Genomic DNA, 13543 nt, shown 5'->3' with positions numbered 1-13543 from the left:
TTTGAACCGGTTGCTTTAGGGTTATTCCAGTTCTCCAGCAACCTGTGGATGGCCAAGTTGTTGAAAATGCTCATATAATTAAAACAAAATGTAAAATAACTGGAATGTAATAAGCCCAGGGGCCCTTGTGTAACAACAATGAGGCCTTTTGTGTCAATAAAATTCAAAAGAGGAAAGAAACAGTTCCTCACCGCAACTCTCAGGCTGCCAAAACAGGGGCCAACAATTGCCAATTTAGCAACGCCCCGTCCCCCTTAAATTAGTAATAATATTAAAAAAAAAAAAAAAGTGAACACTTTCCAGTCCTCTTCCCCCCTTAAAGGGTCTCGCGGCAGCAGTAGGGCAAGCTTTAAGTCATCCGCATGCGTCCTTCACAGAAGTCGTCTCCCGCCTAAGGGCTTTTAAAAACATCGGTATGCGCGAGAAAAGACGCCCGTTTTCGCTCACTCCCTTTCTCATCTCAGTGAGAGACAGAGAGCGCGCTCGCGAGGCCTCCTATCAGCCAATCCCCATTCTTCAAGTCACCTCAACCCCCCCCCCTCTCCCTCCCTCAAACACAGAAACACGCTTCTTAATCCCGCCGCCTACCGGTTGCCATAGCAACCCTCCAGACAAGCAGGTGATCCATTGACAGGGAGCAGATGGTCTCCCGCGGAGGTAAGCAAGGTCGAACAAAAGAACTCGTATTGATCATATTGCCTTTTCTCTCTCTCTTTCTTCCCCCCCCCCCCCCCAACTTCATTCTTGAATTTTTCGCGACTTCACCTCCCCTCCCTAAGAATCTCCTCACCCTGGACTGCTTCTCTCTGGCCTCGGCGGCACTCAATAATTCATGGAGGCGGAGGCGGGGGAGCTTGAAATCGCCTCCCTCCTCACGCAGAGAGGCGTTGTAGTGTGCGTCCATTCATCGCTGTGTGGCAAATTGCAGAGTGGATAGCCCTTGCAGGCATTTAAAATGCTAAGGGCTATTGAGTGCTTTAATACTAACTTCATAGCTGTCACATAAATTCGTTGCCAAACTCTGGTTTATAATAGTATTGGAGAATTTTAAAAGGGAAAGGAGACACAACTTCACAGAGTTGCCCTACACTGTCTGCAGGTGTTTTTTGTTTTTAATTTGAAGTCATAACTACAGTACAGGCAGCTTTTTCCCAGTCCAATGGTAGCACTGAGGGTTTTTTTTTCCTTTACAGCAGATACAATGCCTACAAAGCTTTAGGGTTTTTTTTTCTTTTGCAAGGGAATGCAAAAGAATAAAAAAAGACTAGTGAATAAAACATAATAAAGGGCCATAAAAGCTGTCACAGTTTAAGTAGCGGTGGTGCTTCTTTTACAGGCTCATGGGGCATGCTTGTCCTTGAATTATTGTGAAAACTGTCTGGAAGAGCCTGCAGCACTCTGCAAACAAGTTTACAGAATCGAGTAATAAAAGAAAAAGTTTATTGCAACTAACTCTGTAGCATAGGCATTAGCTGTTTAATACATGATTTTTTTAAACATACAATAAAACTTAAAGCCATCAAAAGTCTCCAATGCACAGTAAATCCTGTTTTTAGCAGATAGGTCAATGCAGAAAGCCATGTACTGATAGTTGAGTGTGCAGCTTCTACTTTGAGATTAGCAAGAAAATGTTCTGCAGTGATGCATAAGCTAATGAAATGAGGGAAAGCCTGCCAGAAACATGGACAGAAAGATTTTGTGGTAAGGGTGTCTGAAGAAAATGAAAATGCCAGCACATATCTGCACATGAACTGGAGTGTTGTTATTAACTCCACAAAAATTTTCTTGCATATATATGTATAGGGCTCCTTTTACAAAGCCATGTTAGCGATTCTCTTTGTGGCAAGTGCACCAATGCCCATAGGAATTGAATGAGCTTTGCTGTATTTGCCGCAGGGGAATCGCTACCATGACTTTGTAAAAGGGGGCCATAATTTTTACAAGGCTAATATTTATGCACAGAACAACATGCACAGATGTGTAGTGGTTCTTTCATTTTCTTTGGACACATATACTGTGAAGCGGCTGTTACCTTTGTGCACAGCTGTTACTTCTGTTTTGTCTTTGGCAGTTGCAGGTAGATATGGTTGAAGAAAAAAAGAAAATCCCAAGAAGTTTTACCTCCTCCTTAAGAAGTATTATCTCCTTCCCCCCTCTCCACCTTTTAAATCTCTGATGATCCAGCAGTGAACCGTGACAGGAGCGACATCAGAAGTACATGGTGTGCTCTACATTTGATGCTTTTGATACTATCTCTCAAACCTCTGCAGTCTCAATCGCCATGTAAAGATAAGTGTGGCTAAGAATCTCAGATCTAGACACCAACATTCAAGACCATCTCTCTAACATACCTGGCATAGGGGATGATTTGTTTGGAGCCTGTATAAAGAAGGCCACATAGAAAATCAAGAGTCATACTGACTGCAAGACTATCTTGTCCTCCTCAAAATCTCATCAGTCTCAGCCGTAATGGACATACTCAAAAACTTCCAAGTGCTCCACTTACTACTCGAGACAGATATCGCCAGCCTTCTACATCCACTTGGCCAATGACTCAAAGATGCCCCAACAACAGAGGCAGCAGAAAACTTCTGTATCACTTCAGTCCAAACAGCAGCAGTCTATTTGACTTCCTTCTAGAGAGCATGATCATGGTTTCTCAATCTTTGCCCCAGACTCTACCCATAGGCGTAGACCCCAAATCACTAGAGAATGACAGAGACAAGTTTGACCCCATCCCTTCAGAATCTATCTCCAACCCAATGTTTGAGGCCTGTGCAGATGAGCTTGCAGAGATGGGGCAGGGAAAGGACAGAACTGTTGGGGCAGGATAGGGATGGAGATAGATCCTGCAGGGAAAGTGACAAATTTGTCACTATGTCATTCTCTAGTTGACTGCCATTACCATCAATACTGGTCCCTAATAACATTGGATCCTTCAGGTGGTAAGTCAGGGCTATGCCCTTCATTTACAGAAAAATCCTCCGAACCACCCACCAAGAGAGTCTCTTCTCAGCTCCCAGCAAAGGGCCCTCCTTCACCAGGAGCTCTCAGCCCTCCTCCTCCTTAATGTTGTAGAACAGGTTCCTCTGCAGGAGAGGGGCCAAGGGTTCTACTCCAAATATTTCCTCATACCTAAAAGACTGGAGGCATCTGTCCAATTCTAGTTCTCCGAGCTCTCAACAAATACTTGGTGAAGCGAAAATTGTGCATGGTCTCTCTGGGAACCTTACTACCGCTATTAGAGAAGAATGACTGGCTCTGTTCTTTAGACCTCAAAGAAGCATATGCCCATATTTCCATCCTACCTGCTCACAGGAAATGCCTCCACTTTTGAGTGAGAACATGACACTTTCAGTATTACAAAGTGCTTCCATTTAGTCTGGCATCAGTACCCAGAGCATTCACAAAGTGCTTAGTAGTAATAGCTGCACTCCTTCAGTTTTCATGTGTTCCCTTACTTGGACAACTGGTTGATCAAGGCCTCTGCATCTCAAGAAGCCCATCAAGCCATGAATGCAACAGTTTGTCTACTGTGATTCACAGTCAACTACGAGAAATTCCATCTAGAACCCACTGTAGAGTTCATTGGAGCCCTCAAACATGTCTCAAACTTATGCCTTCCTACCTTAACAAAGGCCGATACTCTAATTCGAATATGCCACAAGGTCTCTCATCAGCGCATAATTGCACGATCAAATGTTGCGAGTCCTCAGCCACATGGCCTCTACAGTACATGTAATTCCATTGTCCTGCCTATATCTTAGGGAACCTCAATGGGCACTTTCAACCCAATGGTGTCAAGCCACCAGGCTACTAGCCCAATGATTTGAGAGTGACCTCACATCTCCAAAAGCCAACCAATCTCTCCAGGGGCCTTCTATTCCAGATGCTGCTACATCAAAAGGTATTGACAACTGATGCCTCTATGCTGGGATGGGGAGCCCACCTCGATGGCCTCCATGTCCAAGGCTCTTGGAGTCCTCCTGAAAGCTCTCCATATCAATTTTCTCAAACTTCGAGCAATCCGCAATGCTCTATACATATTCCAAGATCATCTCCTCAATCAAATAATACTCATGCGCACAGACAACCAGGTAGCTATGCACTACATGAACAAGCAAGGTGGTATTCACTTGCTGTGCCAAGAAGCGATCCAAATCTGGTCCTGGGCAATTCCTTGCAACATTTTCCTGAAAGCAACCTACCTATCTTAGCTTACAAGTTGAGCAGACTCCTACAACTACATGAGTGGCCACTCAACTCTACCACTTTACCTCAGATCTATGCGGATCGGTGAATCTCTGCTTCCCTCTACAATCATAAGCTTCCACTCTTTTCTGTTCTAGACTTTATACTCCCAGTCATCAGGAGTCAGAAGTCTTTCCCCTCAACTGGCAAGACAAGTTCCTTCCTCCATCCCAATCTATGCTCATTACCTCTCATAGTGTGGAAGTTCTCTCCCAACCAATAAATTAATTTGCACTATATTCACCAGTGTCGGCCATCATTAAAGCCTGTAGAAAGCCTTCCACGCAGTGCTGCTATCATTTCAAATGGACTTGTTTCACAATCTGGTGTAATGTTACACTGGATCTGATCACCTATCCTCTCCCATTGGTCCTAGATTATCTTCTATACCTCTCTAACTCTGGACTAAACAATTCTGCACTCAGAGCAGAAGTCTTTTGCTGTTGCTCTGCTGTTTCTTTTTTTTTTTTTTTTTGCTTAAACTGTATTTATCAGTGGCTTCAGTGCCTTGAGACCCTTCCCTGGTGGTCTGCTGTCAGAGAAAAGGACACAGTCCTGCAGTGTTGGACTGCAGCTTCTCAGAGAAACTCTGGTGGATCTGTGAGGCCAGCCTGCTGTGTGCCATCTTTTGGAAGTACCTGGGGTCTCTTCCTGTGGAGTTGGCAGGCCGGTGACCCTGTCACAGGTTTCTAGTGCAGGCTGAGTGCGGCTGGACAGAAACCCACCCAGGTTTCAAGGCACAGGCTGCCTTTCCCACCCCCAACCACATGGCAGAGGATCCGTGGGGGCGGAGAGAGTAGTCAGTCTTTGGTTGGATAGCAGTCTGAAGATCTTCAATTCCAGTGAATTTGGAGCTGTTTCTGAGGCAGAAAGTCCTTTTTCTCCACTGAGCTATTTTAAAAATGCTGACAGGTAAAGGAACTACAGAGACTGTGAGTACCTCCATTATTTCCTATGGGAACTTTGGGGGAGACTTGTAACTTGCTTTAAACTCCGTTTTTCACAGTTTCTGAGGGAACGGTTCCAGTCCCCCTCCTCCCCAGACCCCAAATCACTATTTTTAATTTTGGAATTTATTTTTGTTGTTTTTGGCCCGAATTCGTGATGGCGGCCATCTTGGATTTTAAAATCGATCTTTATTTCTAACTTTAAATTCTGCCTCATTGATTGGGATGGACTCTCCAGCCACTAATCTATTAGATGTGGACATTGATTGTGCCGGATGGATGCTGGATCAGCAATTTTGAAACATGTGCTGTAGCGCACTGGGGAGGGGAGCGGGATCTTTGGGCTTCCCTTATCCGTGTCCTCTTAGGCTGGGGAGCCGGCCTGGGTCCATGCCTTCCAAAGAAAATGTCACCCAGGGCCGTTCTGGAGTCTGGCATGGTTCGCCTGCGTTCAAGTCTGGGGACTGTTTTGATACATTGAATGTACCTCAACAGTGCCCTGCAATTGTTACAGAGTGGGCCTTTTTACCGGATTTTATTTGGCTTCTCTGAATGGTCTATCCTCAGACCCTGCTCATTTGAGCCAGTGGGCGTGCTGGGGCATTTTTGGTCTATGGCATCTGTGGTGAAGCTTCCCTTTGGCACCTCTCTTGTCTGGCCGGACCAGATTTCGATTTCAGTAGTTGCCAAGCGGATTTTATGTTTCTTCTATCTCCTGCTACTGTATTTAATTTGGATCTGGCTGATGCCTTGGCTGAGGCTGGTCTCCTCGGCTTCCCTGAGCGTCCAGATTTGGAGGTGCTGATCCTTCTTTGCATTTTCAGCAGGCTTCTGTCAGCCTCTTTATAGCTGATGTTCTGAAAGAGCTCCATTGGATTTTCCACTTTCCAGGCTTCAGTCCTGGTCTGTTCTCCTGTGACTTTCATTCTGTCCACAGCTCCAGGGTCTGGTTTCGGAATGATGTGATCCCCGGACATTTTTTTCCGATCTGCAAAAGCTATGTCTATGCTTTATTGCCTGAATCCTGCTTTTTAGCAGGTCTGAAAAGCCAGAGGTGGATTCTGCCGTGGCACAGGTTTTCCAGTGCACAGCCCTCCCTAGTGATGGGGGTGGGGGAGTTCAGGACTCTCAGGATCGCAGGAGGCTGTTATGATATAAAGTTTTCATTTGTAGCATCCTCAGGTAGCCGAGTGGTGGTGACCACTTCATTTATGGTGCGTGCCTGTCATTCCGGCCTGTGCACTGCATTTTCTGTGGTAGTTCATGCCTGTTCTCCACTGGTGCGGGTTGGTATGGCTGCAGTGCTGGGCAACCTTTCTGATCTCATTTGAGTCTTCATACATGTTCTGGTGCAGAGTCTGAGTGCCAAACTCTTTGGATCTGTCTTTGTATGAGGACGCTGCCTCAAAGATCTCCTTCAGCGGCTGTCCTTTCAAGGGCCGGATTCTTGTCTGGATAGGTCGGGATGACCTTTTCTTAGGTGTGGTGCATGCCGCCCTATGTTGCTCCATGAGAATCTGTTTCGCTGGCCGTCGGGAGGGGATCGTAATTCTGTTTGTTTCTCCCGCAGGTGTTGTCAGAGATATTCAGATTTTTCCTCCTAGTGACTTTCTCACTTGCAGGCTTTCTACTTCCTCGTGCCAGAAGGGCTCGTGATTTGAAGACATATTCTGGTTCTACGGTTGGTCACCCACTTCTTGTGAATTCCTCTTTTCCTAATGTCAACGGAGTACACTGTGCTAGCTGCTGTCTCCAGGGGAGTTTCTAGTGTCCTTGGATATCCCATAGGTTTACCTCCATACTTCATTCTACCCTGAGCATTGCAGCATTTCCATGGTCTGCATCAGCATTTCCAGTTCACAACTCTGGCCTCTTGATTGCTCTTGCAATTTCGTCAAAGTGATTGTAGTTGAGGTGGTTTTCTTTCAATAGGGGGTCTATGTCCACCCTTCCTGGGACAGCGGGTGCTACAGGCTCTATCTCGTTGGGTGTATGAAGGCATGGTGGGGATGGTAGTGTCTCTTCTGCAGGTGTGGGCAAGTTCAGGAAGAGAAGTGGGGTATCCTCCCAGTCTCTGGATTTTATAGGGCTTCTCATTGTCTCCAGACAGGGTCATGTGTTTCTTCTCAGGGTGAGTAGATGGAACCTTCATCAACAGATTAGAATTCTCTTGGATTGTCCAGCTCTCTTAGCCTGGGTTTATCTGCAGGTTCTGGGGCTCAGGCAGCCTCCTTGGACGCGATCCCCTGAGCCAGAGTGACCATGTGCCCTTGACGGGAATCTCTCTTCTTTTATAAATTTTTTTTAAAATTTTTATTAAGATTTCTTCATATACAATCAAAAATCATTAAAGCAATATAGAAAAATAAAATCATGCCACAACTCAAATAACCAAGAAAACATTACCAATACAAATCATGGCAGTCATAAATCATTAAAGAAATCCATACACAATTCTAGCCCACATCTTGGAGAGAAGGAAAAAACCAGGCAAACAGCAGATATTACATTCATAACTTCTGAACCCAGGTTAGTAATCACTAAAATAAGAAAAAAGGAAAAACCTTTTCAGGTCAAGACTTAGGGGTCCTTTTATCAAGCTGCGGTAGGGGTTTAACGCGCATAATACCGCATGTTAAACCACCTGTCGCGCTAGCCGCTAATGCCTGCATTGAGCAAGCATTAGTTTTTTAGCCGGCCATGGGGGTTAGCGCGTAATGAAATGTCCGACACACTAACCCTGCTAGCTCGTCTTGATAATAGGACCCCTTAGCCTTATCCAAAAGTAAAACTTCTAAAAGCATGGAGGGGCATAATTCAAAAAAACGTCGAAGTCCCCTTTTGGCCTAAGGCCTTAAACGTTGAAAGTAGAAGCAGGGTAAATGTCCATTATAAAAAAAAACGTCCAAAAGGAGGTTTTTTTGATAATGGCCTGCCTCTACGTTCAGCTGTTTAAACGCCCCGACCACCACTACATCTAAACTTATACCATATAATCAAACTAAAAAAAGCCTAAGCCCCAAACGTCCAAAACAAGGGCTTGTAGGCGAAGGAAGAGCCAGTCCTTCGCCTAAAAGCTGGATTCTGTAACCGGTGTCTGTCAAAAACCACCGGGTACAGAATCCACCCCCTGCCCCTCACCCAATGATATTGGGGCAAGAGGGAGCCCAAGCCCTCTTGCCCCAATGGCACCCCGACTATGTTCGGGGCAAGAGGGAACCCAAGCCCTCTTGCCCTGCGATCCCCAACCCCCCCCCCCCTGGGCTGAATTAGTTGGGGCCAGGAAGGAGCCCAAGCCCTCCTGGCCCAGCAATCTCCCCCCCTCCCTCCCCCACCACACGATCTGACCAGGAGGGAGCCCAAGCCCTTCTGGCCCGCAACCCCTTGTAACCCCCACCCCCCACTAAAATATGGGCTTGGGCTCCCTCCTGGCTGTATCGTGTGGTGGGGGGAGGGGGGAGATCGCCGGGCCAGGAGGGCTTGGGCTCCCTCCTGGCCCCAGTGAATTCGGCCTGGGGGGGGTTTGGGGATTGCAGGGCAGGAGGGCTTGGGCTCCCTCCTGCCCCAAACGTAGTCGGGGTGCCACTGGGGCAAGAGGGCTTGGGTTCCCTCATGCCCCGAACGTAGTCAGGGTGCCACTAGGGCAAGAGGGCTTGGGCTCCCTCTTGCCCCAAATATAGTCGGGGTGCCGCTGGGGCAAGAGGGCTTGGGTTCCCTCTTGCCCCGAACATAGTCGGGGTGCTGCTGGGGCAAGAAAGCTTGGGCTCCCTCCTGCCCTGATCATTGGGGGGGGGGGGGGAGGGTGGATCACGGCAGGGGAGATGAGCCTTGATGAGGCTCCTTTTGAACCACTATAGGATGTATTTCTTCTGGACCTGACATTCACGATGGTTTTTCTGGTCACCGATGTCACAGCGTGGTGTATTTTGGAGTTTCTGCTCTTTCGTAACTGAATGAGCAGTGAGTATAGTGTCCAAGATTACTTCCAGACTTCAGCAGGATTTTTCTACTGGAGAAGCGGAGACTTAGAGGGGATATGATAGAGCGGACCACTGGGCGAGATGGACCTCTGGTCTGCCTCAGCGGAGGCAACTTCTTATGTTCTTACTTATAAGATCACGAAGAGCATAGAGAAAGTGGAGAGGGACAGATTCTTCAAACTTTCGACAACTACAAGAACGAGAGGACATTCCAAAAAATTAAAAGGGGACAGATTCAGAACCAATGCTAGGAAGTTCTTCTTCACTTAACAGGTGGTGGACACCTGGAACGCGCTTCCAGAGGGAGTGATAGGACAGGGTACGGTATTGAAGTTCAAGAAGGGATTGGACAATTTTCTGAAGGAAAAGGGGATAGAAGGGTATAGATAGAGGGCTACTATACAGGTCCTGGAACTGATGGACCGCTGCGTGAGCGGACTGCTGGGCATGATGGACCTCAGGTCTGACCCAGCAGAGGCATTGCTTATGTTCTTATGTTCTACAGAATCACTTTGATCTAATGGAATAGCGAAAATAATATTTATCAAAGAATTGCTGAACCACAAGCCCTTAATTTTATCAGCATTTTATAATCCATAATCACATGTAAAAAGCTGCTTTACATACATAAATGGACTCTATAAAATTAGGTTATGCCTAAAAGTATATGTGGTGCAAGCCAGCTGAGTATTTTTGTGCAGTAGGTGTGCTCATGCCAGAGTTGGGGTATACATCAGCGTCTATCAAACTTTTTTAGCTTCGGCACACTAAATGGAGCAAATGTTTTTCGTAACACATTATAATTCAAATTATAAAATTGCAAAACCAACAAATAATTAAACACCTTTTATCAAGTCGTGTTAAGGTTTTTTATTGGAGGCCATGGCGGTAAAAGTTCAAGACTCATAGAATTTTTATAAGCATCAGAATTTATTCTACCACGGTCTATAATAAAAAAAACCCCTAATGTGGTTTGATAAAAGAGGGAGTATATTTGAGAGTTATTTATTTAAAGTTCTTTAAGCAATGTATGGGTAATTATGACAACAGTGAAACTAAAGTAGATAGAATTGTTAATCAATGCAATGGATGTGCTTGTTTTTGAGTTCAAATTAACTCAAAATGTGGCTTGATAGTTGATAAGCAAACACACATTTCAACATCCACCATCAGCAGTTGTTCTCTTTTTTTCAATTTAATTTGTGTCAAAGCTTAAAATCCAAGTTTGCAAAGCTAAGAAGATCCAAATGGTAACAAAGCCATGATTGCTTTGTTGCTCAAGTTAGGATAACTACTGCATAAAAAATAAAAACAAAATTACTTGCTGTTAGTTTTCAAGGCGTAATCATGTCAAAGAATGATGCTTGTCTGGGTGGTGATATCCTTATGCACATGGATGCTCATAACATTGACAGACTTTTGTGTATGTGATATGCATGTCATCTATTCTAGTGTATACTTATGAAGGGAATTTTTAAAAATAAAGTAAAATTTTGGAATCTCTTGTGGCACACCTGGAATCTCTTCGGGGCACACCACTGTGCTGTGGCATACAGTTTGAGAGACATTGATATATATCAAGCTTTCTTCTAGAAGCACTGACTTCACTGTCTGGAACTGCTCCACTTTCACCAGCAACAGCCAGCCATTGACCACTGGAGTAAAGCACTACCTGTTGGAGTGAGGAAACTATGGCAGGATTTCCCTCAAGGCCAGGGCTGAGAAAGGAAAATTTTTACCCTGATGCCTTCAGCCCTCCAATGCTGCAGGAAAAACTTCCATGTCTTGGTGATGCAAGCCTCTGCACAGGGCTAAGAGAAGCCTTGTTAGTACTATGGTCAACATGAATCTCTGCTGTATCCACTAAGCAGTAGATTGAACTTCTACTATACACTCCAGACTGCATAACTTTCCAGCATTGATTGCTTTAGAAAAAAGGCTGATCCAGGAACTGGAGGAATTCCACAGGACTTCACAACCCTCTTCCCCATCTTCTAAAATAAGAGAAGTAAGCAAACAAAATGCCATGTGAGCAGATTTCAGAGTGATACAACCGATTTCGATGCCTGTTTTTAATGCTGTTTTAATGTGCACATTCCTGGCACAGTGTTATGCTATTTCTATCATTAGGATTCAGTTTGCTTGTCTCCAAGTTTACCTGATTGTATTTATAGTTATATTTGGCCACTGGATGAAGATGTATCTGTGTTCTGCGTGAATGAAAAAGTTAGTTTTCTGTTAGCATTGACTGTGCAGGATTAATCTGTACTAATCTGGCTTGTTTACTTTTACAATGGGTATATCAATGTTCTAGTGCTCACTGCAATGTTTAAGATGCTGCCTTTTCCTAGTTACACTCTTGATGTAAGACTCATGGATTATTACTAAAAATATATTTTTTTATATAAAGGAAGGAGTGTTAATAAATGATTGTCCCCAGGTGCCAAATATACTAGGTACACCACTGATATGGCTCCTTTTATTAAGCTGCGCTAGCAGTTTTGGTGCGCACTTAGCATGCGGTACAATGCCGTGTGCTCTAGACACTAGCACCTCCATAGAGCGCACTAATCTTCAGCGTGAGCTAAAAACGCTACTGCAGCTTAGTAAAAGGAGCCCATAGTCTTATTGAATTTGAAAAAAATGTATACTTAATGTTCAGACAAGAAGAATATATACAAAGAGGTTCATAATTGAAACAGAAATACATCTAAAAACCCGCCTAAATCGGCACTTGAACAATCTAAAAGACAGGTCTTCCAAGTGCCGATAATCAAAATGGGGTTTTAGACGTATCCAGAGACTTTTTAGGCCTCTGAATCCCACTGTGTGCCCAGAGCTGAAAGGGGCGTTTTTGAAGGAATGGTGAGGGTGGGATGTGGGCTGACCTAGACTTAGTGATCCCGTACAAATAATCAAAAGTTTTACAAGGCTGCCTGGATGGAACTTTTAAATTATGACTTAGGCAATCTAAAAACAGGTCTAAGTACCCAGAAGGTATCTAAAGTGACCAGATAACCACTGCAGACACAAAGTACAGACCCCCCCCAGTGATCACTGATCCCCACCACCATAAAAATCAGAATAAAAACATGCATACCTGCCTCCAGAGCATCAGCAACTGGCATAAGAAAGCCTAGTAGAGCTTCACAGGGGTGGCTTAAGTTGGGCTAGTGAACCATAGAGAGGAGGACCCAGGCCCATAAGCCACTCTAACCACTGCATTCATGATGGAAAATGTGAGTCCACCAACCCTACTGTACTGTCATATAGGAGGCACCTGCAGCCATAAGGGCTATTGGGGTTGTAGACAGGTGGGTATAGTAGGTTTTGGGGGTGTTTTGAGGATGTTTTCGGGGGCTCACCATGACCTGCAAGGGAGTTGTGGTGAGATGTTTATGTGGCACCCTTTTTGTAAAGTACACAGCAGTGACCTGTAAGGTGCCTCACTACTCTGTTGCCATGTCTGGGTGGCCAGTCCATCACTTTGCTGGCCCCTTCCACATCCAAAAGGTCTTGATCTAGGAGTTTGGGACTTGGACAATTTTTTGGACGAGAATGTAGTAAAAAGATAGACATACTAGCAGACTGGATGATCAAACGGCTGGAGGTAGTAGACAATTTTCAAAAAAATAAAAATTCTGGATGTATTTTTTGAGAATGAACTTTGGATGCTGCTGACTTTGGACAACTAGCGCCCTATTTTGGTAGCAGTGCAGCTTATGCTGTTTTCCCCATTGGAGTTTATGGTATATTGGTAGTCTAGATCTTAGTGTGATAATTATTGAAGTGCTGCCTCTTAATAGACAGGGTTGCTGTTTGAGCTCTCAGTTTTGTAATAGCACGGCAAGCTGGATTTATAGGTTTTAAGTGTGTTTTTGCAGGATTCTGTAGCCACTAGCATGAGTTTGCTATTTCTCAGTGCACTGGATTTTTGTGGTATCATCCCAGTTTGAGGTGAGCTCTCCACATCTTCAACATAATGTAATACTATTTCTTTTTTGGTGGTGACCAAGGGAGGGAGGATATTGGACATCCCAAGCATTTTGAAAAGTTGGCTCCTATGCATTCTCACTCTGGAGTTTCCTTTCATTGAAAGAAACTCGCCTCATGCATATTTATTCCATGTAGGTATTTATACATCTCTAGGACATCTCCCCTGTCCTGCCTTTCCTCCAAAGTATACAAATTGAGATCTTTAAGTCTGTCTTCGTATGCCTTATGATGTAGACCACCAATCATTTTAGTAGCTTTCCTCTGGACTGACTCCATCCTGTTTATATCTTTTTGAAGGTGCAGTTTTCAGAATTGTACACAATATTCTATATAAGGTCTCACCAGAGTCTTATACAGGGACATCAATAC

The 13543-nt window shown here is 44.7% G+C and overlaps 1 protein-coding gene across 1 annotated transcript in view; it reads left to right on the top strand.

The window, feature by feature from the left end:
* The first annotated feature begins 372 nt into the window (after window positions 1-372).
* The window catches only part of LOC117363311, a 393068-nt gene continuing 379897 nt past the window's right edge, over window positions 373-13543 (top strand). Inside the window, exon 1 of the mRNA XM_033950808.1 lies at window positions 373-657. The gene's annotated coding sequence lies outside the window, so the exon portion shown is untranslated. The remainder of the gene's footprint in view (window positions 658-13543) is intronic.

Source organism: Geotrypetes seraphini, chromosome 7, assembly GCF_902459505.1.
Source record: "Geotrypetes seraphini chromosome 7, aGeoSer1.1, whole genome shotgun sequence".
In the NCBI taxonomy this organism is placed as follows: domain Eukaryota; kingdom Metazoa; phylum Chordata; class Amphibia; order Gymnophiona; family Dermophiidae; genus Geotrypetes; species Geotrypetes seraphini.
This window is presented reverse-complemented; position numbering and strand designations above follow the sequence as displayed.